Raw genomic sequence first — 27,058 nt, 5'->3', positions numbered from 1 at the left:
ACCTAGGGAGGTTGTGGGCTCTCCCACACTAGAGGCCTTCAAGAGGCAGCTGGACAACCATCTGTCAGGTATGCTTTAAGGTGGATTCCTGCATTGAGCAGGGGGTTGGACTCAATGGCCTCATAAGCCCCTTCCAACTCTGCTATTCCCTGATTCTACGATTCTATTATCTGCTGTTTTATTTCTGCTGGTTGTTGTGTTGCTATTGATAATTATTTTTAATGATTTTGATTTTACTTTTTATGATGTTTTGTTTTCTCTCTCAAATTATGAAACTGTCTGAGGCTTCCATAAAGACCTAAATGGGGGATGGAAATACTTTTGATAACTAATGATAATAATACAGCACTGAGTTTCAGTGGAGGAATGGTTACTCTAGTTAAGCATCTCTGAGGCCCCATCTGAACTTAAAGTGTGGCCTAGAACACACCAAACATGTCAGGATCTTGTCCAACCTGGATCCCAGAAAGGAACAGCACCAGCTACAATGCTTCCTGCATCTCCTGACTTGGTAGTAATTATCCATGCCTTGGTTACATTATTATTATTATTATTATTATTATTATTATTATTATTATTATTATTATTATTATTATTTATTACATTTATTTACCAACCCATAGCCAAAGCGGTTTACATATATATTATAAAACCATAAAAAGCAAAAATACTAACAAAAACAGACAATATCCATTTAGACTACTGCAATGTGCTCAACATAGGGCCAGCCTTGAAGAGTGTCCAGAAACTTCAATTGGTGCATAGTGAAGAGGCTAGGCTGCTAACAAGTGCAGAGTATTGACACCATATTACATCTATCTTCAAAGACCTGCACTGGTTGCCAGCTGCTTTCAAGGCTCAATTCATGTTGTTGGTTTTAACTAGGGATATCATCCGTCACTAGGAAATCCATTTCTCTTTTGGTGTGATAGAGTCCTGTGACATGCTTGCCTTGGGTTGCATTTGTGGGTTGAGCCACAGGTTCTTCCTGAACCCTGGGAACGTCTTGCATATTTTTATAAAAATTTGTACAAATACAACAGGTTTGTGCAAATTTTGGCAGCAATTTGTATGACTTGTACAAATTGTGACTGAAGTTTGTCCAAGTTTGAGACTGAAATTTGTGCGAATTACACAATTCTGGCCGCAATTTGCGCAAATCTCTACTTGTGTGATTTTTTAAAAGAAAACATTTATGAACGGGCCTGACTTGATGCCGATTGAGTCAGGCTACCTAGCAGAAAATGGATCAAAGTCTGGAGGTCCAAACCAAAGGAAGCATGTTGAAGTTCCACTCCCCAAATAGATACCTCTGATATCCCTAGTTTTAACTCTTACACCCCCTAAATGGCTTAGGACCTGGCTATCTAAGGGACCACTTGTTTCATTCTCAACCAGCCTGATTCTTAAGATCTTCCTTCTCTGTTGATCCCAAAATGTGGGATCAGTTTCCTTGGGAATTAGAATCATAGAAATCATAGAAGGGGCCTACAAGGCCATCGAGTCCAACCCCCTGCTCAATGCAGGAATCCACTCTAAAGTATCCCTGACAGATGGTTGTCCAGCTGCCTCTTGAATGCCTCTAGTGTGGGAGAACCCACAACTTCTCTAGGTAACTGATTCCATTGTTGTACTGCTCTAACAGTCAGGAAGTTTTTCCTGATGTCCAGCTGGAATCTGGCTTCCTTTAACTTGAGCCCGTTATTCCGTGTCCTGCACTCTGGGAGGATCGAGAAGAGATCCTGGACCCACTACAACTGGCTCCCTCTCTCGTGGCTTTTAGAAAGTCCATAAAGACACATCCTTTTAATTTAGTTTTTAAAATTATGTTGTTTTGATGTTTGGTGGGTTATAACATTCTTTTTATTGCATTGGGTTGTTGTTGTTTTTAACTGTTATTCACTGCCTTGGTAGGTTTTCATCAGATAAGGTGGTATGGAAATGTAAATAATATATCGATGTGCATTTTTCAGATACGCACATACTGGTGAATGCATTTTTGGGGAGTCCATGAATCTCATTGCAAGCCCGGGAATGTACAGACTTCAAGTGCAGATTGTGTCCATGTTTGGTCCATAAAATGTGAACTGGGTGGATCTGGATCAAAAAAATGAACAGAAACAAATTTCTCATTCATCCTTTCTGCAAAGGCAGCAGTGGACCTGGTGTGAAATTCAGAATTGCCAGAGGAGCACCTCTCTGGCTGCCAGAAGGCTCCTTTGTCAGTGGTCTACTTGGAAGAAGAGAGCTACTCAGGAGAAAGGGGAAAGTCCCAGCTGCAGGCAATGAACCAGCAAGGGACCAGGAAGAAGAAGAACTGAAAGCACGTACATAAAGCTTTCAGTCTCCTTTGGACCCTGGAGAGCTTAGCAGTTCTTGTTAAGCTTCTTATTTCAGCTCTCCTCAGCTGGCCACCAGCTCTGCCTTCCACACCTGGTGTGGAGCCTGGATGTCCTGATGGTGGTGGACAAGCTGTTGTTCAAGGAACCTTGATGGCCATTACTGATGGGGTTATTAAGGGGAGGGACGGAGGGAACCATTGGGGTGCAGCAGTGGAGCCAGGGTAGGTCCATAGCTCAGTGGTTGAGCACATGCTTTGCATGCAGAAGATCCCAGGTTCAACCCCTAGCATCTCCAGGTAGAGCTGGAAAGAATACTCTCTGAAACTCTGGAGAGCATCTGCCACTCAGTGTGGGGCAATACCAATGGTCTGATATGCAGTGGTGGCTGGTGCCCATTGAGGTTGGTGGTCAGACGGCAGAGCGGATGCTCAATATTCTACTGAGTTTGCAGGAGGGGAACAGGAGAAGACTATTGTCATCCAAATCAGCTCCTTGTGAGTAGCCACACGTGTCGACAAAAGAAACACTCTAGTAGTGGTTTGAAAGAAACTTGACTTTAGGGATAAGTGACTTTCCATCCTAGGATAGGATGGCTCAGTTCAGCCATGTGGTCAGCAACCCATGAGGCAGAGAACGAAACGAAACAAAAACAAAAAGGGGGGGGAATAGAGGGAAGAGACAGCAAAGAGAAAAGCAAGGGTCCCAGTAATCTTTTCCCACCTTGACCCATTTAGCTCCAGGTTCAGTGACCTGTGGCCAGAGTTCTGCTAACAAAGACTACATGTGGCACTTGGAAGAAGTGCAGCAAATGTACCTGGTTGTGGGGGGATCGCTTTGCCCCAAGTGGGTGGGAGACAGACAGGGGGTCACTACCTCATTTGCCCCATATATATACGCAGCCACCTGTGGCGTTACACCCCACAAGTCAGTTCCCAAATGTATGTCTGCAGTTTGTAAGTCTGTGGTTTTTAGAATGTTGGCCTGAGTGGGTGGAGTTAGAATGTCTTGGGAGGGGGGAGGAGTGATATATAAGGGGAGGACTGAGGGGATTGTGGGGGACTTGTTAGGTATTCTTAGAGTCTTTAGTGCTCTCTGTGTTTAGGGTACTTAAGTTCTGGGAAATTTGAGGGTCAATGTAGAGAGTGGTGTCTTTGGAGTGTGGTGTGCACGTAGTTGATGTACATTAATCAATACTGATAATAAAGAAACTTCAAGAGTGATTGTGTGAGAAAAAGGAAAGCGCGTATGTGAATGAGCGAAAGGATTGTATGACAGGTTTCAAAAAGGTTTTTAAATGGTTTATTTGAAACAAAGCTTGTGTACTTTTGAAAATAAATTTTGATTGTTTTGTTTTTAAACTACCACAAAAATCCCACGTGTCTGTTTGGCATTTATCATCTAAAGTTTACTCATTTAACACCCACTCTGACAATCATTCACCTCAGCACATATAACTCACAGTGTTTTATTTTATATATTAAAATCCTTCTCCATTTAACCCCTTTCTCCACATAGTTTGGAGGAAGGTGGGGTTTATCCCTTGCCTCAGGCGTATCAAGCGGTGGTGCTTGGCTGGAGCAGGGAGTAGCTGCGGCCAGGCCTAGTGTTCAGAGCCTGTGTCATGGCACCACCCCTGCTGATATGGTATAAGGCAGCTCCCTGTGTTCCTGTTCGGGCTGAGCTGAATGCTTGGCCCAGGTGAATTTAAGAGATTGTGATGGGTTGTGGGGGAGGACTCATTTAAAGGTTGTGGGTGAATGTTTAGGTGGGACAGCACATTTGGTGGGAGGGGGGATATTTACTTCATGCTATGTGGCAGTGGTTTTCTCCTTTATTGCATGCCCCCCCCCTTTTAACGGAAAAGCTTAGAACAAAGCCAGGTCTGTTACTCCATGTGGCTCCCCTACCATCCGCTTTGAAAATGTGCCCAGCAGACCTCTGGGAATGGCAGTCCCATCATCACAGAGGATCATTCCCAGAGGCATTCTGGGCACATTTTCAAAGGGGACAGCAACAGAGCTGCCAAGATCCGCACCAAGCCAGACACACACTTCAACCGGCCAGTTTGGCTTTGTTTGTAACTTTTAAGTTCAAAGGAAAGAAAATAAAGGAGAAAGACCTTCCTGCCATGTATAAAGTAAGTAGCCCCCTCCATCTGAATGTCAGGCAATGTTCATCCACCCCCACCACCCAGAGGTCTCCAAAAGATCCCACTCCCTTCTCATGGGAAGGAAAGTCTCGGAAACCCGAGGCAGTGGGGTTTTGCACAGTACTAGTTCCAGTCACCACTGAGTAAGCACACAGTTAGCAGGTTTTTGACACGAATGGAGGCTGTTGGCCAATCAGCAAGCATGCAGTGCTGACTGAGATGCCCACTGCCACCATCACCACCAGAAATAGCTACTAGTAAGAATGGGCTCACCTCTCTCTATTCAATCAATCTGCAGCTGGTGCAGGAGGTTTCCACCAAAGCTCCATCACCCTAGCCTGAACAAAATGAACATCATTGACTTTCCCCTCTCAATATTTTCCCTGTGATGTAGGATTGGAGTTTCCCCTATTGATGTAGATAGGATGGCCACCGTGAAATGTGGCCCTACAGCTAGCTGAAGGAGCACCTCTTCCCCTATCAGCCTGCCCACTTGTTAAGGTCACTGGCTGACAACTCTTCTCTAACTACCATCTCCGCTGCCACCACTACCGCCAGAAATGGCTAACAACCTGCACTTGTTGAGATCATTGGTTGATGTTCTTCTCCAAATATCATCTCCACTGCCACCACCAGAAAGGCTGTCAACCTGCACTTGTTGAGGTCATTGGTTGATGCCCTTCTCCAAATACCATCTCTGCTGTCATCACCAGAATGGGCTCTTCTCTCTCAATCATTTTGCAGTGGTGGCAGGTAGTTCCCACCAAAGATCCATCTCCCCAGCCTGAACAAAACAACCTCTACTGACTAGATGAGACTCAGGTTTTAATCCATTTAATTGGGGGGGGGGGTTGCAGGCTGAAGAGTGAACACACTTCAGATCTTCAGGCTGGTATATGTTGGAGTTGAAACAAGTGGGAGTTTGTTACAAAATGAATACGAACATCAGAAGAGCCCTGCTGGATCAGACTGAATTCAGCCCAGCATTCTGTTCCACATTGGCCAAACAGATACCTACGGGAAGCCCATAGAACATAAGAAGTGCCCTGATGCTGGATCAGACCGAGGGTCCATCTAGTCCAGCACTCTGTTCGCGCAGGGGCCAACCAGCCATCGGCCAGGGACCAACAAGGCAGGACATGGTGCAACAGCACCCTCCCACCCATGTTCCTCAGCAAGTGGTGCACACAGGCTTACTGCCTTGAATACTGGAGGTAGCACACAACCATCAGGGCTAGTAGCCATTGATAGCCTTCACATCCAGGAATTTATCCAACCCCATTTTCAAGCCATCCAAATGGGTGGCCATCACTACATCTTGTGGTAGTGAGTTCCAGAATTTAACTATGTGCTGTGTGAAGAAGCACTTCCTTTTATTTGTCTTGGATCCCCCACCAATCAGTTTCATGGGATGACCCCGGGTTCTAGTATTTTGAGAGAGATAGGCAGGACGAGAGTGCAAAAGCACCCTCCCACTCCTTCCCCCCAGCAACTGACATTCAGAAGTATACCTCCTCCAGTATTGGAGACAATATATAGCCATCATGCCTAGTAGCCTTCTCCTCCATGAATACATACCCTTTGAGCTAGGAAGCCGTGCTTACTTTCCGGGTAGTTCATTGTGACAAGGGTGGGGGAAATCTTCTTCCTTGCTTGTCATGAACAATCTCTGAACATCACAGGTTATTTTAATGGTTGTTACTCTTCTAAGAACATCACCATCTGTTCTGGCCTCTGTGTACAAATGCTAATAGAGCACAATGCACAGCTGAACCATAAAAAATATCCTAAAACGATACATAATTTAAATGCCAACGTACTCTATGTTGCTTCTTTATTTTCATATACATCTGTTACTCCCCCCCCTTTATATGCCACTTCATGGTTTCCACCAGCTAATGTTTATGTGACCCACCAGTGTACAGGGGTGGGAAGACTGGGAAGGAAAAAGGCAGAGACAGGACATACTGTAGCATGGTAGCCAAATAGTTGCGGCTGGAGCAAGAAAGAGCAGGAAAAGTAAGACTGCATTCTTAGCACCATTTCCTGAGAGTAAGCTGTACTTGATGCTAGAGTAAGCTCCACTGGGACTTACTTCTGAGTAAACATGCAGAGGGCTGTACTGTAAGGCTACCATCTTGCATGCAGTTAGGGGGTTTAAGGTGGTTATCCTAAACACTCTTATTACAGGCTAAGCCCCACTGAATACAATGAGGATTTGTTTGCGCAAACATGCATAGAATTGCATGGCTCATCTCATTAATGCCAATGGGATTCGATCAAGCTAATGATGCACAGGATGGCAAACCAAGCCTAGATGTGTTTATTTGGATATTTCCTATAGTGGTGAGACAATGGAACCAGTGACCTAGGGAGATCGTGGGCTCTCCCACCCTAGAGGCCTTCAAGAGGCAGCTGGGCAGCCATCTGTCAGGGATGCTTTAAGGTGGATTCCTACACTGAGCAAGGGGTTGGTCTTGATGGCTTTAGAGGCCCCTTCCAACTCAACTATTCTATGATTCTATGACATGTCTCTTTGGGTTTAGCAGGATTTACTCAAGTCAAAAGGCAAGAGTATACTTCCTTGGGAGGAAGTCTGACTGCTTTCACTGGGATTTACATCTGGGTAAATGTACACAGGAGGGTAGCCGTGGAACATGGTCCTGAACTGAGTGTGAAATTGAGTGTGAAAATCCTCTAGTGTGAATAAATGCAGTAAGTGTGTATGTTCCCCAGCAACTGGTGTATACAGGCACACTGCCTGTGATCCTGCAGGAAGCATATAGCCATCAGGAGGAGTAGCCATTGATAGCCTGCTCCACCAGGAACGTGTCCAATCCCCTATCAAAGCCATCCAAATTGGTGGCCATCATTACATCTCATGGTAGCAAATTCCATACCTTAACTATGTTCTGTGTGAAGAAGTCCTTCCTTTTATCTGTCCTGAATCTCCCACCAATCAGCTTCATTGGATGACCCCCTTTGGGTGCTAGTATTACGAGAGTGGGAGAAAAATGTCTCCCTGTCCACATTCTCCATACCATGCATAATTTTGTACACCTCTGTCATGTCTCCCCTTAGTCTCCTTTTTTCCAAGCTAAACAATCCCAGTTGATGTATCCTTCCCTCATATGGGAGATGCTCCAGCCCCTTGATCATTTTAGTTGCCCTTCCTTGCACTTTTTCCAGCTCTATACCTTTTTTTTAATTTTATTTTATTTAGATGTACTAAATTTGGTTTGTCTAAAACTTTGAGAATTTCTCCCATCTTATGTTCGGTTCACCCTGGATGTCGAGATGATGATGATGATGATGATGATTGAAATGGGAAATGAACCTCTCGTGCAAGCACTGAGTCATTACTGACTCTTGGAGGGACGCCAGCTTTCGCTGACATTTTCTTGGCAGGCCTTATAGCGGGGTGGTTTGCCATTGCCTTCTCCAGCCGTTATTACCTTTCCTCCAGCTAACTGGGTACTCATTTTACCGACCTCGGGAGGATGGAAGGCTGAGTCGACCCGAGCCGGCTGCCTGAAACCAGCTTCCGCTGGGATGGAACTCAGGCTGTGGGGAGAGTTTCAACTGCAGAAACTGCTGCTTTACCGCTCTGCGCCACACGAGGCTTTAGTTCACATGAAAATTCATAAGCATTTTTGTGCACGTGTCTCTTTTTGTGTGCATTTTTGGTACGCATTGCTGCCAAATTTACACATTGTTTGCAAGCAATTATCCCTATATAGGGCACTATCTTCCCCAATAAATACATTTCTGCATGTATTCTTTTGATTGGAGTACTCCATTGCCAAATGCGGAGAAGTGTGACTTTCGAAGGTTGCATGCAGTGTTTCAGAAGTGCAACATTACCGCACACGTTCGCATTTAAATGCGTACTGAATTAATTTCTCCCCTTCCATAATCACTACTCGGCTGCCAACGCAGCCTTTTCGCTAAGCTTTGCTTTCTCTTTACCTTCAAAGGATGCCGCCACTGTTGATTTTGGTTTCAGTAAGTTTAGCAAATGGGCAAACTGAATCAGCAAATCCTGAAGACTTGGCTTCTGGAAGTATTATTACCATCTCCTCTCCTCATCCACCCCCACCTCACCACTGCTGCTCTTTCTGCCTGGCCATTTCCCGTGAACAATCACTCAGAAATTGGTAGTTAGGTCAGTTATGAGATTTCGGCATGCAGCAGTAAGGCCAACATCTGCCTTGCATTTTTGCAGTTTCCGACATAATCACGTAGCAAAGCTTCCTATTGTTCCAGGAGTTGCTCAAGCATATAATAGAGTTCCAATGAGTTCAAATCTCCTGTGCTAAGGATGGCTTTAGTGTGCTGCTTCCCTGCCATATTGTGAATTAGATTTCCCCAGCCCCTCTTCTTTTCCTTTCAGCATCCTTCCACCACCACTACTCCCAAAACTGGGGGTGGAGGGTGGGGGAAATGAACAGTAAGTGATCTGGATTCCTCCTGCTCCCTGCATGAAGCATATTATAATCAGAATGAACAAAGGCCGTCTCCTTTTCCGGTGGAATGAATTACAAAAGCCACGTGAAAGCCTCGGTGGCTGCTCAGGGCAGTGCTTTGCTAGGGTGGCAAAGGCAGGGCAAAGAAAAGGACACGTGTTTGCATGAAGCTGGCATGGGCTAATCCAAATTTCGGTGCAAATTTAGAAAGAACGACTTTCATTTAAATGGAAATGCAACACCGCTCACCATAGTGGGGAAGACTGTGTAGTATCCAATGTTAGTCCTGTGTAAAATAGACTCATTGAAATGAATGGGACTTATGTTAGTCATGACTAAAAGGTTTCATGTATTTCAGTGGGTCTACTCTATGTAGGTGTACCACTGTGGCGTGTTTGCTTGCCCAGACTGCTGCTGTCCAGGTGCTACTAACTGTTGAAGGACAACTTCAAGGCCCCTGTTGTTCTCCCTCCTTCGGGTTCCTTCTCTTTAAACCCAACTTGAACTAGACAGCCCATTTCAGCCCATGAAATAGAGGACTGTCCTCTGTAAAACAGTCCACATGGCCAACTTACACTTTCCTATTTGATGCTGCATCATATCTAAGGACCTTCCTCTTTCCAGCAAGGTCTTGGCAGGTCTTCTGTGGTTGAACAGGATCAATAAGAAGTAACGTAGGGCTAAGGAACCTCTTTCAGACTGAGAGCTGAATTCAGTTTTGGAGAAGCACCTGGGGTGGGGCAGGACTGAAGGCAAAGGACCGAGGGTGAATGGCAAAGGTAGGGGGGAGATAATAAAGAACACTGTAGCTTAAAGCTCTTACTGCCAGTGACTAATTTACTTATTTATTTATTTATTTATTTATTACATTTTTATACCGCCCAATAGCCGAAGCTCTCTGGGCGGTTCACAAAACATTAGAATGGGGGCAAAACTACACAAAAGTTGGGGAATCACCCAATGTGTGGTGGTTAGGGGGAACGGGTGGGGCTAGGGAGGCGTGGCCGTCTGAGGGATTCCTGAGAGCGAGCTTTGCCCCCACCCCTGAAGTTCCCCACCCCTGAGCTAACGGGGAAATACTATTCATGTGCTCTGCTCCTTCCACGATGGATAGGATGTTCAGAACAGTGCCAGGTTCTATGATCCAGACTCATTGCCCAGGTTTGGATGATCATGGAGTGAAAAGAAGCCACCATGGCTTCTTCCCCGATGCAGGCCATGCATGCTGGGTGTGCACCCATCATTTGCATAATCACCTGCCATGCAGCGCAGGTTGCCGTATCATCTGATCCCAATGTGGAGCGCAGTGGGGCTGGCTTCTTACCCATGCCACAACCCATGTCTTGTAGTAGGGGCTGTAGGGTGGGTAAGGAGCCACCCCCCGTCATGCGCCATGATGGCGCCAGATGTCATGGCAACCTGCTCTGCATTGAATAGAAATATGGAAATAGCGGGCATGCATGCAGCCTGAACAGATACTGAGGAAGAAGCAACAGTGGCTTCTTTTACTCATATGATCACCCAGATTTGGCCATTGTAGATAACTTATTTATTACCAAAGATACAGATTAACAGAATTGATGGAGGTGCAGCAGTTAACATTTTCCCCACAGTGCTGTCACTTGAGCTCCATTGTGCGGACTTTATACTGTTAGTTTTACCCTACCCTGTGCCTGCTTACCCTACCCTGTGCCTGTTGGCATTCTCTTCCCCTCCTTATTGTTTTACTATGATTTTATTAGATTGTAAGCCTATGCGGCAGGGCCTTGCTATTTACTGTTTTACTCTGTACAGCACCATGTACATTGATGGTGCTATATAAAATAATAATAATAATAATAAAAGTAATTCTTCACACAACGTGTTCCAGCCTGTTTCTCCCAAAACTCTTTTAGCATCCACTTCCTGTTTGTTTGCTTTTGTTGGCTTTTATTTTGTGTTTTGTTACCAACACCATCATCACCTATAGCTGTGGACGTCACACATTCTACGCAGATGGCCAGTGGCCACCCGCCTAGGTTGAGAGAAGCCTGCTGCAATTGACTAGCCATTACTAAGATTTTGATTAGTTCCCTAATCCCTACAAAGCAGATAATCGCTGGTTATTTGAGTCACATGGAAACTATCTGTGTGTGATACTTCCGTGGAAGGAGGGTCCACCGAGAACACAGGAATGCATAATATACTGTGTGGATGTGACAGCTCATAGAGCAATTGGGGAGATGGTATACAAATGGTGCTCAAGGTGGCTAATGGTGTAAAAAGTATTTAAAATGAGTCAAGAATGCAGGTGCACACATGCAGCATGTCCACCAGATGAATACTCCTTAGTGCACATAGATCTTCACCCTCCATTAGATAGCTTGGACTATGATAAAGTAGCTCATATAGGAGGTATCATAAGGGAGGGGAAAATTCAAAGGAGGGGGGAATTTGGGCAGTTGAAAGATGAGAGAAGGGAGGAGAGATTAGCTGGGTGAGAGACCAGGCCCAGGGCTCGTGTGTAGAACCTCTTTCAGCCTGAAGGCCAAATTGCATTTCGGAGAAGTTCTGGGGAGCCAGTGGTGGGTGTGGCCGAAGGAAAAATGGGTGGATCCAAAATACAAAAAAATAATAATCACCATATTGTAGCTTAAAGTGTGCTACCTCCAGTATTTGAGGCAGTAAGCCTGTGTCCACCAGTTGCTGGGGAACATGGGTGGGAGGGTGCTGTTGCCTTGCTTTGCTAGTCCCTGGCCGATGGCTGGTTGGTCACTGTGGGAACAGAGTGCTGGACTAGATGGACCCTTGGTCTGATCCAGCAGGGCTCTCCTTATGTCCTTAAAGTTCTTACTGTCAGTAATTAAGCCTTGGAAGAGGGATTTCGACTTTTTAGTGGGGGAAAACTGCACAAATGCCAGAAAACCACTAACAATTGGTAGTCAGGGGGAAAGCGGATGGGGCCAGGGAAAGCGCGGAGCCCTCTAGGCAACCCCAGGAGGACTGGATTTGACTCCCAGGCCTGAGTTTCAGCACCCCTAATTTTCAAGGCTCCTGGCACTAATCAGATCCATCCCAGACGTTGTTCTCATTGTTCCTCAAATAATTGGTCCGTTGTTAACCCAGGGTAAGTGTCAGTGAAACCCTCACTTAAAGGATTTGAACACCTACCCCAATAACTACACTTACACAGTAAGTGCAGTGACTCTGTGACAATTACCTTAAAACAGCCATTGCTGGGACCTGGTCCTTTGCGTGACTCCCTACCCACAAAAGAAAAAAAGTGGGAGAACCCAATCACCTAAGTTCCACCGCTTGCGTCCCGTTTTGCTTTTTCTCTCTTCTTCCTTATCTTCCCACTTATCCGATTAAAAGAAAAGAGTGGATTGTCAATGATTCCACAGAGGTGCACATCTGTAATGACCGGAGCCTAATTTAATTATCACAAAGCACTTTTTGTTCCCGAGGGATTTGTGCTGCCCGAAGGGCCGGTGCCTCTGGATGTGTTTTTGGGAATGTTTTGTTTGGATTTTTCATTATAAGTCTTCTCCTCCATTTCCAATGTGGCTTACTGTTCTCATTAGTGAAAAATCTTCACAAACAACCAATGAGGGAGGGACTTTTAATGTGTGATTGCACCCATATTCGTTTTATAAGGCTTTAATCTACCTTTTTTATTTCATTGTTGCTTTGGTATGTATTTTATAGGTTTATTTGAGAGAGAGGGAGGGAGGGAGGGAGAGAGAGAGAGGCCTTAGCTAGACCTAAGAATTATCCCAGGCAAATGGAGGGGTCATCCCTGCCTGCTCCCAGGATCCCCTGTGTGTCATTTGGATGCACAGGGATGATCCTGGGACAATCCTGGCATATGGGCCTGGTCCAGCCATGGCCAGGGACACAGAGAGAAAGAGAGAGAGAGACAGAGACAGAGAAAGACAGACAGAGAGAGCAGCAGCAGAGCCTGGTGGCTCTAATGTTAGTGGGGCAGTGATTTTGCTCCAGGTTTCAGTCACAGCCAGTCAAAATTCTAAAGGAGCTACACAAGGTGCTGATCTCTATCCCCCAAATGGGTTTAGTGCCTTTAGGATTCTGGATGGTTCTGACTGAAACGTGGAGTGAATGCATAGCCTTCTTGTCAAATTGCAAGTTCTGTCACTGACATCGGAGTCACCAGCCTCCACTGCTTAGACGCTCCACTCCAGTCAACTGAACTTGCTTCCAAATTCCATGTAAGCATGCTTTGCACTTGCAGCTTACAATCAAAGCCCAGTTCTATTAATTTTAATTTGTCGTTGCCCCCACTAAATCGAGAATCCTAAACATGAACCCATGAAGGAGACTTCCTCCCAAACCCATGAAGACTGATAAGACCCTGCACCAGGAAGGAAAGCAAGACAACCATATATACATCTTAACTATCACCACTAGAGCCAGATCTACACCAAGCACGTTGAAAACAGTTTGAAAACTGTATATGGAGTGTGTCCTGGACCAGAACAGTTGTCAATACCATTATAAACCATTTTAAAGCAGTAGTGTAGTTCCTGCCTTGGATAGCTCCTTTAGAGTTCTGACTGGTTCTACCGGTGTGGATTCAATGCCCCACTGACCTCAGAGCCACCAGCTTCCACTGGTAGATCACATGTAAATCCTTAAAAGAGCTTTCAGACATTTTAAAATAACTGCAGCTTCAGACGAAAGACAAGTTGCCCGACTCGATCATCTTCATCTTCAAATGCAGGAAAGAGGAATTTAACCCTTTCCTCCAGGTGAGGGAGGGGCACAGATTGTTTTGAAACCCCCACAGCACATGTGTTTCAGTTCCACTCAGCTCTTCAGGAATTCGGGCCAAAAATAACCCGGTCTGTCAACCAGATGTCCTTGGTCTGCTCACGCAGCCCTTCCTCACAGAGAGACTTCTTAGGAATGAACTTGCCAATGGCAAAACCCTCCCTCGGACTTGAGATCCTGTTATAGCATTCTCCACAATTTTGTTTTGTCATGACCCCTAAATCATACCCAGAAGATTATCTTTTTCATGCGAGCGTCAGCTCAGTAACAGAAGAGAAGATGTGATCCTTTTCTTCCTAAAGATACATAAAGTGCTTCTATTAGGAGCAGTGGCAGGCCAGGATTGGGGAAACCCATAGCCCAACCCCTGCTGTTTATGGACTCCCACTTCCATCAGCCCCAACCAACATGGCCAATGGTTGGAGATTGTGGGGGTTGCAGTCCAACAACTTCTGGAAGAACACAGATTCCTTGCCTCAATGTAAAAAGCTTATGGAGTTGGAAATTGCATTTTGCTTGGTTGTTGAAACCAATTCTTCGATGTTAATCCCTGTTCCTTCATTGAGGTTTGGCCTGTTCCTAATTGATTTTGGCTCAGCTTATAAGTGGTATTGTAGTAGGGTACTCATGTTCGTGACTGAAGCTGGTGTTTTGTACCAAAACTTTTCACATTTTAAAATCTGTTTATATATGTATATGTGTAAAAAATGTTAAAGCTATAAACATTGAAGTCTTAATTTTGTTAGGTTTTTTTTAAAAAAGGAAAAATTTATAAACTGGATGTGCTACTAATGGTCATTTGTGGAGTCTTTTTGTTGTTGTTTGTTTGGTGACTTTTCCTGTTCCAAGCCAGGAAAAGGATTCTTTCCTAAAATCTTTTCTAAAATCTCATGACTTACATCTATCTTTTTCTTTACTGTTCCCGTTTTTGTGTCAGTCTTCAGTCTAACCTGTGTCGCTGTTGACTCCAAGTTCTATTATTATGAGCTTTTCTCCCTACCCACTGTCTCTAATGGTATACACCGCTATCACGTCTATGTTGTTTGCAGGATCAGGACCACACTTCATTAGACAACCGATCCACCTTTAAAATCCTGCCCAATTTCACCCAGGGGAGGGAAAATTCTGCATGCACGAAATGAGGCGTGGCACAAAGAAACCTTTGGAAAATAAGCAAAAATAAAGAAAACAGGTAAAAAATCTGCCTTCCCCCCCCCCCCCTCCACACTCTAAAGTGCACAATGGTGCAGGTATGAATTCACAGGAATGTTGCCTGCATTGTTGGTTAAGAAGCAGGTCTTGTGCACACTATCACTACTAGGTCTCCAGCACCCCAAAGTCTTAGCTAGACCTTCCTGAAAGTCCGAGCCAGAGGAGGGGAGATTTCACATTGTGATTAACGTGAGATCTCTGCCCCGTTTACACATAAGGCGGACGACCTCAAGAAGAGAGGCGTCGTGCCCACCATTTTAATTTTTTTTTAAAGAGGACGCAACACATGAATGCTTGTGCGCTAAAAGTAAGTCTTATTAAAATTTAATTTGGTTTCCCCGCTTCTCCCTAATCCTGATGGGCAGTGGGGTCAAGCTGCGGAAATGCACTCAGCCCGAGACCACGGAAAAAGTGGGCCCAAAGGGGAAGGCTATATCCCAGGGCAAGGGAGGGATGATCCCTCCCTGATCCCGGGATCCCCGTGCATCATCTGGACACACAGGGGGGATCCCGGGGTTCACCCCAGGATATAGCCTGGTCTAGCTAAGGCCTAAGACTCAAGTGGGAGGAGTTTGGCCCACTAACTTCATATAGCAAACTTCCAAGTTCAGGAAGTGAGTCTTGGCTGGCTTTTCCTGCCTGTCATGCTGGTTTTCGGAAAGATGGAGAAGCATTGGATAGGGTGAGCTTCCATCTGCCTTCTCAGGTGCCGTAGCCGTTACACAAGTTTATCGTTTCAGTGAGAATCAGGCCTACAATTAACAGGCTTTCATTAAAAATTAAATGTTTCTCCACAGAACAGGGATTGCTGTCTCAACTTTTCCCACCAAAAGAGAGGGAGAAAGAAGAGAAGAGACTGAGAGAGAATGTCGACACACTGCTGTTTTTCCTTATAGCTGAACTATCCAACTGTCTTGCTGGCAGCGCCTCTAGGGAGAAATAGAAGTTGGAAACTGAGCTCCCCAAAAGCACCTCTGATTAGTATCTCATTTTGTGAGCCTTCCTGCTTCATTTGTTTTCCAGATGGGAGAAATAAAAGGTCAACAACCCCAGGGCAGCCAATCTGATTGGAAAGAAATGTGATTTCTGGAAGGGAAATTTACACACACACACACACAAATAGTCATAACCAAGAAATGAGAAACATTTTAAGAAACTGACAGTCCAGGTTAATCTTCCATGTAATTTTTCTAATACAATATTTGACCAATATTATTAATAATAACAACAACAACAACAACTTTCCCACTCGATCACAAAGCTAAGCTTGTTCTTTGGCATAACTCTTTTATTACTGTAATTTTATTTCAATTTGCTTCTTGCTTTAATAGTGAACAAGATGATAAAAGAATTGCCAAGGAACACAAAAACCTTAAAACAATATGAATCATGAGGGGTGTTTCCAGATGTAACGCTCCTCACACTAGCAGTCAAAAGGCACTGACTGCAACTATTTCAGCGTTTCTTCCTTCACTCTTTTTTTCCCTGATAAGAAAAAAGACAGAGGCCTTGTCTACACCAGCCGTTTGTTCCGGAATAATATTGAGGTCGTCCCTACTAGGGATGTGCTCCGCTTCTAATCGGACCGGAGAAGCGGAACGGGGGGCTTCGCCTGCACTTAAGGCGGAGGCGAAGAGGATTGGGGGGCCGGCAGAGCGTGGCGAAGAGGATCGAGGTGAAGGCGGATCCTTCGCCTCAATCCGGAGCTCCGCCAGAAAGGTAAGTGGGTTTTACCGGGCCCTGCCGCTGTCGCTGTCGCCCATGCGGTGGCAGCGGCAGGGCCCGGTAACCCCCCCCACCCTCCTCTCCCTTACCTGCCTCCGTCCACGGTCCATTGGCATCTTCAATTGAGCCCGCGGTTCAACCAGGACTTGAAACCTTTCAAGAGGTTTCTTGCAAGTAAACAGGAGCCATTGTGGAAGGCTGTGTGCCCTGTGACAGCAGTTCCGAATTGGTATCAGGAGAAGTGGGTGGAACGGGACAGATGGGTAGGGGGCATGGAATATTGTTTTTAACAACTCCTCCAAGATGCTCACCAGCTCAGACACACAGCAACACAGGATGGGCGGATAGGTACTGTGTTGAAGACGCGCTCCTGTGCATCAATATGTTTCTGTAAAAAAAAACAGAGAAACGCTCAAGTAATGAAACACGCTCATGCCCAAGCAAACGCCCTTCACAGCAGATTGGCTGTTCGCTGTGCTAGGAGCTCTCTCTGAACAGCAGCAGCTTCATGAAGGGGGTCCCGCCAGGACTTCGGGATCGTAGCGAGAGAGCTAAAAAAAAAAAAAGTGGCAAAAGCAGTCTGCGATATTCCTGAATAACTGAGGGGTTGTCTTTAGATCACCGCGGGAGTAGGTGAACATCATGCGGCGTGGTAGGGACTAGGGGTGTGCACGGACCCCCCGCTCCGCTCCATGCTGCTCCGCCGATACTCCGCTCCTCTTTGCCGCAGAGCTCCGGCTCCAAATCGGAGCTCCGCAGTGGAGGGGAGTGGCACCAGGTAAGGCCAGGAGAGGAGGCCGCCCGTGCAGCGACGGCGGCAGAGCCCGGTAAGGGACCAAGGGAGAGGGGGGCCTTACCTGCCTCCGTCCGCGGTCCGTCAGCGTCTTCAATTGAGCCCGCGGTTCAACCAGGAAGACTGGGCCCCATCCATGACTCTCCAAGCACAAGAATTTTCAGAATTCAAAAACAACACAGTTATCCCCCTTTCTTTTCCGCAATGCAATCCTATGGGCGAAATGTTTCAAGATGGTGATCAGATCAGACCGCGGAAACCGGAGCGCTCCGAAAATGGGCGCTTCTCTTCGCCTTGCTTCTAGGGGTCCGCGGTCCGCTTCTACTCCGCCTCTGGGCAAGGCGGAGCAAGCCAATTCGCTCCTGCTTCTGCGCTTCTAATCGGAGCGGAGCACATGCCTACTTTACATGTTTTTAGCATAAGCATTGCCTTGAGAGAACTTCACCCTTAAAGGTGGCTTAAAATTATTTATTTATTTATTTATTACATTTATATACCGCCCCCTTAGCAAGAGCTCTCTGGGCGGTTTACAGAAATTCTAAAATGAGAAACATGGAGAGAACATGGAGCAGCAACCAGATATAGGTCCAATGTGGGTCTATCCAATCCAAAGTGGATTGGAATAGATGGGATAAACATCCAAAATCCCATGTCTGTATCTCCTATACCAATTTCAGAGTTTGTACACCTCAAACGTTGGGTTGATTCTAAGACGTCTCAGTGGGAAGAATAAGAGCAGTGGTGCAGATATGACAACACCTGGGTCAAAGTCTAGGTCCCTGCAGCTCAGGGGACCCAAGTGGTCACCTAGAGAGTTGCAGATGATGAGGTCAGAAACAAACTCCATTCATAACGCCGCTATGATGCAAAATGGCCCATGCACAGAGAGTGTTTTTGTTTGTTTTCATCAGGGATGGTAAACATTTTACTATATCAGGAATGCAGAAGCCGTTGTAAAGCATGGAATAAGCGTTGGGGAGAGAGAAATATTAATTGTTTGCTTCGCAATTGAAGCAATAACATAAGAGGAGCCATGTTGGATCAGACCAAGGGTCCATCAAGTCCAGCACTCTGTTCACACAGTGGCCAACCGGCTTTCAACCAGGGACCTACAAGCAGGTCAGGGTGCAACAGCACCCTCCCACCCATGTTCCCCAGCAACTGGCATGGCCATCTTTAGAGCACGGCCATCTAAACGGCCCAGCTAAGACCATGAAGTCCAGCATCTAAAATTACGTAGCTGCACCACTGAGGGAGAGTTGTACTGAGGAAATAAAGCATCAACTCCCCTCACTTGGTATCATGCGTTTCCCAGGTTTTAAATGGAAAAACCTACGGCCTCTATAAAATATTTACAAAGTCCATTTCAATATGATAAAAAGAAAAGCTGTTGTTAATATACACTAGAATGCTGTTTTCATTGCATGTATCAGTTCTCTGATTATATCATTGCATATACAGAGGTTTGTCGCTGGAAGATGGAAGTTTTGTTATTTATTTATTTATTTATTTATTTTTATGACAGGAAAGGGAGGGGTGCTGTGGAAACCTAACAGAGATGGCTTAGAACCAGGTTTGTCAGACATTATTTTGTGGCTGTTACGGGTGCCTTTGCTCGGATTTTCTGCTGATTATGCTGGAGCAATATTACGAGACAAAGAATTTATGCATAATGGGCATAAATCTTCCTATATGAGCCACCAGAGAGGCAAGAAAAATGGATTCTGTCAAGGCTCTACATACAGATATGCATTAAACAACAGCCCCACCGTAGTTCAGAGGACCAGGTTTTAAATGTAGATTTGGGAGGGGATAATGAAGAATGGAATTAGCGCTTTGACAACGCGTTAAACCTTTCTGGGGCTTTCCGCTGGCATATTTTTATAGCTTAGGAGGATAAATGGTGGGGATCATAAATTTCTCCAACTTTTCAGCTGATCTTCCAAAGTAAAATGCAAGAAAGCTTCCGCTGTGCCGTGCTGTACAGCAGAAGTTGTTATTCACTTGGGATTCCACACCACCACCATAACTTGCAATTAGGGAAACATACATTAAAAGCTGCTCTACGCTACTATAGGAGGTCTGGCAGTGGCTTGAGATTAATGGTTGTTCATTTACTACAATCACTCACGTTTTTTTGTGCGCAGGTCTTAACAGAGTCATTTGTGAATTGTCAACACCCAAATTTAGGCAACCTCCAGCGATCCATCAAAAGGGAGTGTGTATTTTCACTTGTGGCTGTGTGTTGGTTAATTACACTGCGTGTCTGCTGTTTTCTCCTGCAACGAACGCAATATTTTATTTTATTTTATTTGTTTGCTGAGACTGAAAAATCTGCCAAGCACAGTTGACAAAGCAAGTTTAAGGGAGCAGAGGGTTGGGGGATGGAATAATAAAAAATGAAAATGCACGCATTTCTTTCAATATTATTTAAATATTTGCTTATTTATTGCATTTCTATACCGCCCAATAGCCAGAGCTCTCTGGGCGGTTCACAAAAATTAAAACCATTCAAAGTATAAAACAACAGTATAAAACCATAATATAAAATACGATATAAAAGCTCAACCAGAGCTTTTATACCGCAACGAAAGGTTTGATGTTAATTATGTCCACTGCCCCTCATTTCTTCAGCTTTCTTTGTCTTTTGCCTTGTTGTATGTAGTCTCAGAAATGCGTATGTTGCTACAGGAACATTTTCCTAAACAAAATATGGAAAGATTTATTTATTTATTTATTTATTGTCATTATATAGTATTTTGAGTGTAGAGCTTCAGATGGGTGGCATTTAAATTGATTATTTTGCCTTATTAATAATAATAATAATAATAATAATAATAATAATAATAATAATAATTCAGACCACCAGTGATGCCACCATCATGGGGTCCGTCCCCCCAGTATACAGTTCACTTCTTTGAGATTTAATAAGAACAAGCTGTCAAATATTAATATTAATGATGATGATAAATGATGATGCCAAGAAAATATCTGTACAAGAATGTACCGTTGCTTCTTATGGACATTTTTGAAACCTAGGTTTTAAATTTTGTTTACTTTTTGATGTTCACTGTTTTAAACTTTTGTAAACCGCCCAGAGAGCTTCGGCTATGGGGTGGTATATAAATGTAATAAATCAAATCAAATCAACTTTCTCTGCCACTGAATTTTTTCCTGGTGTCAGTGGTTGGCATCGCTGGGCACGTTCAAGAAAAGGTCCCTCTGCATAAAATTTGCATGTTCTGATTTATATGTAGAGAGGCATATTTAGAAATAATTATTATCATGTAATTAGAAAAAGGAGGGGGGAACAGTGTAGACTGTGGCTCGTTGACCCATGGCCCTGCCTGTCCAGTCTTCTTTTCAGGTGCTAATTCTGGATAAGTAGGCAGTCATTATGGCTTTTTATCGTTACACCAGAATTGGACAGCTCAGCCCTTTTAATAGAGGACAGTCCTCTGACATCCCAGTGGCCATCCTAGATGACAGTGTCAAACAGAATAGTCTTTGCCATGGGAGGAAGAGGGTGCTGAGGACATCTTACCAACCCCACAAAAAAATATCTGGAGCCCATACTGCTTTTCCTCCAGTGACAACTCTGTAAAATGTCAATGACAATGTGATAAATATATATTATTTAATTATTTCTTCCCTGAACATATGAGTCCTTCCTTTTTCCTTGGTTTAAATTCTTTAAAATCATTCCCTTCCGGTTATTTTTTTCCCCCAGTGTCATCCAAAACAGCGTTCGTGTAACCTCAACAGGATGCTTTTCAGTATTAAACTTATAAAAAGAATTAATAACAAAATAATTCACAAAACAACCCCTTTTCGGCATTGTCACCTGGCTTGGGGCAAGCAGCGGTGAACATATTTCTGATTGGCCAGAGAGGTTACTTCCCCCTGGCCCCCTTGTCTATCAAGTTCCACCCCTTAGCCACAGACTAAACTCTCCCCTGATTTGCCAAATGCCCTACTCTGCCCCTCCCACCAGTTTAGGAAGCTCCACCCTGTTGGCTGTGACATACCTCCGCATCGCTCCGAGCTTCCACTCTGCAAGCCTCAGGCTCTGAATGTCAGGAGCACAGCCAGCCCTACCATTAGGCACAGTGAGGCAGTCGCCTCAGGTAATAGATGCTGGGAGGCAGCAGCAAGGCATTGGAGGAGAGAACAGCAGGCCACGTGACCTTCCCTGAACCCCTTAAGCTTACCTGCTGTCTTCAGGGTGGAGAGGATGGAGGATGCTGACCCATTGCCAACACTGAAGAAAGATTCAGTTGCCAATCCTCTTGGCTGTTGTACATGGAATGGAAGAAGTCACCATCTTGTCTTTTGCCTCAGGCACTAAAATGTCTTCACCCAACCCTAGAATCATAGAATCATAGAATAGCAGAGTTGGAAGGGGCCTACAAGGCCATCGAGTCCAACCCCCTGCTCAATGCAGGAATCCACCCTAAAGCATCCCTGACAGAGGGTTGTCCAGCTGCCTCTTGAAGGCCTCTAGTGTGGGAGAGCCCACAACCTCCCTAGGTAGCTGATTCCACTTCCTTTAACTTGAGCCTGTTATTCCGTGTCCTGCACTCTGGAAGAATCGAGAAGAGATCCTGGCCCTCCTCTGTGTGACAACCTTTTAAGTATTTGAAGAGTGCTATCATGTCTCCCCTCAATCTTCTCTTCTCCAGGCTAAACATGCCCAGTTCTTTCAGTCTCTCTTCATAGGGCTTTGTTTCTAGACCTCTGATCATCCTGGTTGCCCTCTTCTGAACACGCTCCAGCTTGTCTGCGTCCTTCTTGAATTGTGGAGCCCAGAACTGGACGCAATACTCTAGATGAGGCCTAACCAGGGCCGAATAGAGAGGAACCAGTACCTCACGTGATTTGGAAGCTATACTTCTATTAATGCAGCCCAAAATAGCATTTGCCTTTCTTGCAGCCATATCGCACTGTTGGCTCATATTCAGCTTGTGATCTACAACAATTCCAAGATCTTTCTCATTTGTAGTATTGCTGAGCCAAGTGTCCCCCATCTTGTAACTGTGCATTTGGTTTCTATTCCCTAAATGTAGAACTTGGCATTTATCCCTATTAAATTTCATTCTGTTGTTTTCAGCCCAGCACTCCAGCCTATCAAGATCACTTTGAAGTTTGTTTCTGTCTTCCAGGGTATTAGCTATCCCACCCAATTTTGTGTCATCTGCAAATTTGATAAGCGTTCCCTGCACCTCCTCGTCCAAATCATTAATAAAAATGTTGAAGAGGAAGGTCCCTGGTGAGGAAGGTCCTTAGCCAGGTCATTACTTAATGCCAGCTACTTATTACTTAAAATCATAGAATCATAGAATAGCAGAGTTGGAAGGGGCCTACAAGGCCATCGAGTCCAACCCCCTGCTCAATGCAGGAATCCACCCTAAAGCATCCCTGACAGATGGTTGTCCAGCTGCCTCTTGAAGGCCTCTAGTGTGGGAGAGCCCACAACCTCACCAGGCAACTGATTCCATTGTTGTACTGCTCTAACAGTCAGGAAGTTTTTCCTGATGTCCAGCTGGAATCTGGCTTCCTTTAACTTGAGCCCGTTATTCCGTGTCCTGCACTCTGGGAGGATCAAGAAGAGATCCTGGCCCTCCTCTGTGTGACAACCTTTTAAGTATTTGAAGAGTGCTATCATGTCTCCCCTCAATCTTCTCTTCTCCATGCTAAACATGCCCAGTTCTTTCAGTCTCTCTTCATAGGGCTTTGTTTCCAGATCCCTGATCATCCTGGTTGCCCTCCTCTGAACACGCTCCAGCTTGTCTGCGTCCTTCTTGAATTGTGGAGCCCAGAACTGGACGCAATACCCTAGATGAGGCCTAAGCAGGGCCAAAACTCATGGCCAGCGGGGCTTAAATGGGGCTGCTGCTAAAACTTTTCAATTTGGTCTCCCATCCAAACCCTGACCAGACCCAGCCCTGCTTAGCTTCAGCAAAGTGGCTTGCTCCTATGCATTCAGGCAATTCCCTGGGATTTGTTATATTTCGTCCACCGGATCACAGGTCATTCCCTTCTCTGTTTTTTCATCTCATCGTTGGGATGGTGATGGTGGTGGTGGTGGAGGAGGCAACCATTACTATTGTTAATTCATTTAACCCATTAATTTGTGTTTTACTCTGGTGTCCTTTTAAATACAACTGCCAAGTAAAGGGATTTCTACTGGTTCCAGAGTAACTAGTTTTGCAGACAAATATCTCAGCAAGTTTTCCACAGAATCACCCACACACACACACATACACTCTCTCTTTTTTAATTTCAGCATTCTTAATTAAATATCACCTTAATTATATTTGGCACAATTATTTTATGCCCTCCTTGGCTTTCCTAGTCTGCAAATATTTGTCCACTAATATCATTATCCCCTGCCAGGCATCACACGTTTAAATCTTTTAACCTTCTCTCCTAAGTTATTCTCGCCAGGCCTCTAATCATGTTTGCTTCCACCCGGCTGATATCTCCCAGGCGGTGAGGTTGCCGTTGAGGGTTGCAAGCCAGAGGTTCCCCCTCTACCCTCACTGTGCTGCCGAATTGAGAGACAAAGCACTATGGCTTCTCTCACACTTCTTTGCCCTCCACCTGCTGTAATGAATAGCACTCTAGATGTGCTATGCAGCAGGCGGTGGAAAGGAGCAGATGATATGACAAGGATGAGGAAGGGGGTTGGAGAAGTTACAGTTGCCTCATCTCCCACCTTCCAGCAGCAGATTTAAAGGAAAATGGGACTCTCCCAGTTCTTACCTCAGGATGGCCACTGATGAATTGCCAAGAAGCTGACATGTGTCCCCCAAAAAAGAGGAGACCAGCTTCAATGCCATTTGTGTATGCTAATTTATATGTATAGATGCGAATGTTGAAATATTATTGTCTTTTTAATTGAAAGACTCAAGGTATTGCTTCCTCAGCTCGACATACACTGGACACTCAACTAGAAAGTGTGTCATATCCCCAATTTTGGGCCAGCCGGCTGGGCAGTCAGCTTTAGCGCATGGATGGATCCTATAACGCGCTTTCACCTCCATTAACTGAATTTAACCTGCACCAGGTAAATAACCATCTCAACTTGTGTGAGGTAACAGAAGTTAAGTATAAAGGAACTTTTCCTGGGGCAGTAATTATACTTTTGTATATCGTAATTGAATGGCTCGCTTTGATGCCAGTCAATGATGATTGTATTTCACAATCATACAGTCTTCTTGAGATCTCCTCTTTATCCCCATCAAACCCCCTTGTAAGGAGGTAAACTTGTGAACAGCCCAATTTGGATACAGAATAGCTCATCTTTTCTGCTCATGCTTTTTTCCCCATATCCTCGTGTGTGATTCCCGGGTTCAACCACATGTCACCTAAAAATGTAACTCAGATATTATTGTTAGGCTCTGATCACTATATATCGTTCAGGACTGCCAAATTGGTACAGCGGGCGCTGGAGGTACGGAAGCTTTTGTCTGCCATATAGGATCAAATTTTACTAATCTGAGATTACATGCGGGCCAGTACTGGTACTGCAATTGAGCCTACTATCAGTTTTATATGATTATCTTGTATTATTCTTCTGATTGCGGTGAGATGGTGTATGGACATGCTATTATGTTATTATGTTAATATGTTATTTTGCTACTATTTTATCTGTTTGCGATTGGCCTATTCGGCTAACAAGCAATAAAGATTGATTGATTGATAATTGAAAAACAGGCCATAGCTAGGCGGAGCGATATCCTGGGGATCGCCCCAGGATCATCCCTGTGCATTCACACGATGCACAGGGGATCCTGGGAGCAAGGAGGGATGATCCCTCCCTTTCTCTAGGATCTCTCCCTACCCTTCTAGCCTGCTTTTTCCACAGTCTCGGGCTGATCCCAAGAATAACCCCCTTGAGAATTTTGACCATTCTCGTTCAATTTGATAAAAAAGAAATTGCTTTCGAAAAGATATTTCAGAGACTTCTTATGGGTTTGCTCCAGTGTTCTTGTGCTTCCTTACTTATGAGATAGCTGAGGAGTGGGGCCAAGTGTCCTGTCTCTCACTGTACAGACTGTAGCCTCCTTGGCTTTCTGCACTTCCTGCTCAGGGGTAGACATCATGAATTTATTCCTCTGGAAGGGCCTTTGCAGATCAGGAAGTGCAGGTAGCCTGGGAGACTTTAGAGCAATAGTGAGAAGTTTAATAGAAAGAAAAATACAGCCGGTACCTTCAGCCACCTCACAGGGATTAGGAAAGGTCAAAAACATCACCAACACACATTCAAATTAAATTATTAAATGCCCTCAGAATGAGGCAGAAAACTGGAAGGTCCTTTCATGGGGAAAGAAAACTTTCAGGAAATTCCTGAGATTTTTCTTTTCTTACTCCTAGAAATTGGAGGACACTTTTCAGAATTTTCTCCAGATTTTCTTCAGTATTTTTGGTGGTGTCTGCATTCCTTCCCCTCAATGCCCTGGAGTGATGCTAGGCATATGGGGCATTGTAGAGGATGCAAAACAGCAGCCAGGCTGCAAACACAATTGATGCTGTTGCCATTTGCAGGGCAGTGCAACACCACCACCCCAAAAAAACCCTTATGAATAGAAAAGAAAGAAGCTGTTCTGCAGTCCTTGCCAATGGTGATGCCTACCTGTGAGAAATTGTTGGAGAATTTCTCCTCCCCCTGGAGAAATTCGGTGAAATTTCTCTACCCATAAATAGGGTGGAGAATTTTGAGAGGCCATGGAATCACAGAATCATAGAATAGTAGAGTTGGAAGGGGCCTATAAGGCCATCAAGTCCAACCCCCTGCTCAATGCAGGGATCCACCTTAAAGCATACCTGAGAGATGGCTGTCCAGCTGCCTCTTGAAGGCCTCTAGTGTAGGAGAGCTCACAACCTCCCTAAGTCCTGGGTTCCATAGTCATACTGCTCTAACAGTCAGGAAGTTTTTCCTGATATCCAGCCGTAATCTGGCTTCGTGTAACTTGAGCCCATGATTCCGAGTCCTGCACTCTGGGAGGATCGAGAAGAGATCCTGGCCACTTGCGCACAGCTCTAGCTGTTAGCATGAATGGATATTAAGTATTCTCATAATGGATATAGAGTACTTCCTTTTAATACAGAGAGCTTTTAAGGGGCCAAACATGTTTCACCACCACCACCACAGTCACCATCCACCATATTTAATGATATGACCCTATCTCAACTAGCTTGCCCTCGATAATTATTCTGATTTGCCACGACTAGACATTTTCCAAGCATAATACTGATGCTACACTTTCAAACATATACACACCTATCCCAATTTGATGAGTGGTTCTGAAAACACCCACTGTCACAGTATTATTATTATTATTTAAGTGTCACAAGTGCCCTCTCCTGGTAAAAGGATACATGAAATATTTTGTTGGCTGGGTGGGGGAGTACCCTTGTAATGAGAAATCACGAGATGGATTCCCTTTGCTGAGACATTTTTCTGACTCTTCAGGGACTGTCAACTCCTCTGATGATAACAGTGACAAAGTGAAAGCATTACTAAATGATTAATATCACACGTACCTCATTTACACCTATGTGATATTAAGCAACAGTATGATCAGGTTAATTCCCC

This window comes from Elgaria multicarinata, chromosome 15, assembly GCF_023053635.1.
Source record: "Elgaria multicarinata webbii isolate HBS135686 ecotype San Diego chromosome 15, rElgMul1.1.pri, whole genome shotgun sequence".
Taxonomy (NCBI): Eukaryota; Metazoa; Chordata; class Lepidosauria; order Squamata; family Anguidae; genus Elgaria; species Elgaria multicarinata.
Note: the sequence above shows the minus strand (reverse complement) of the source record.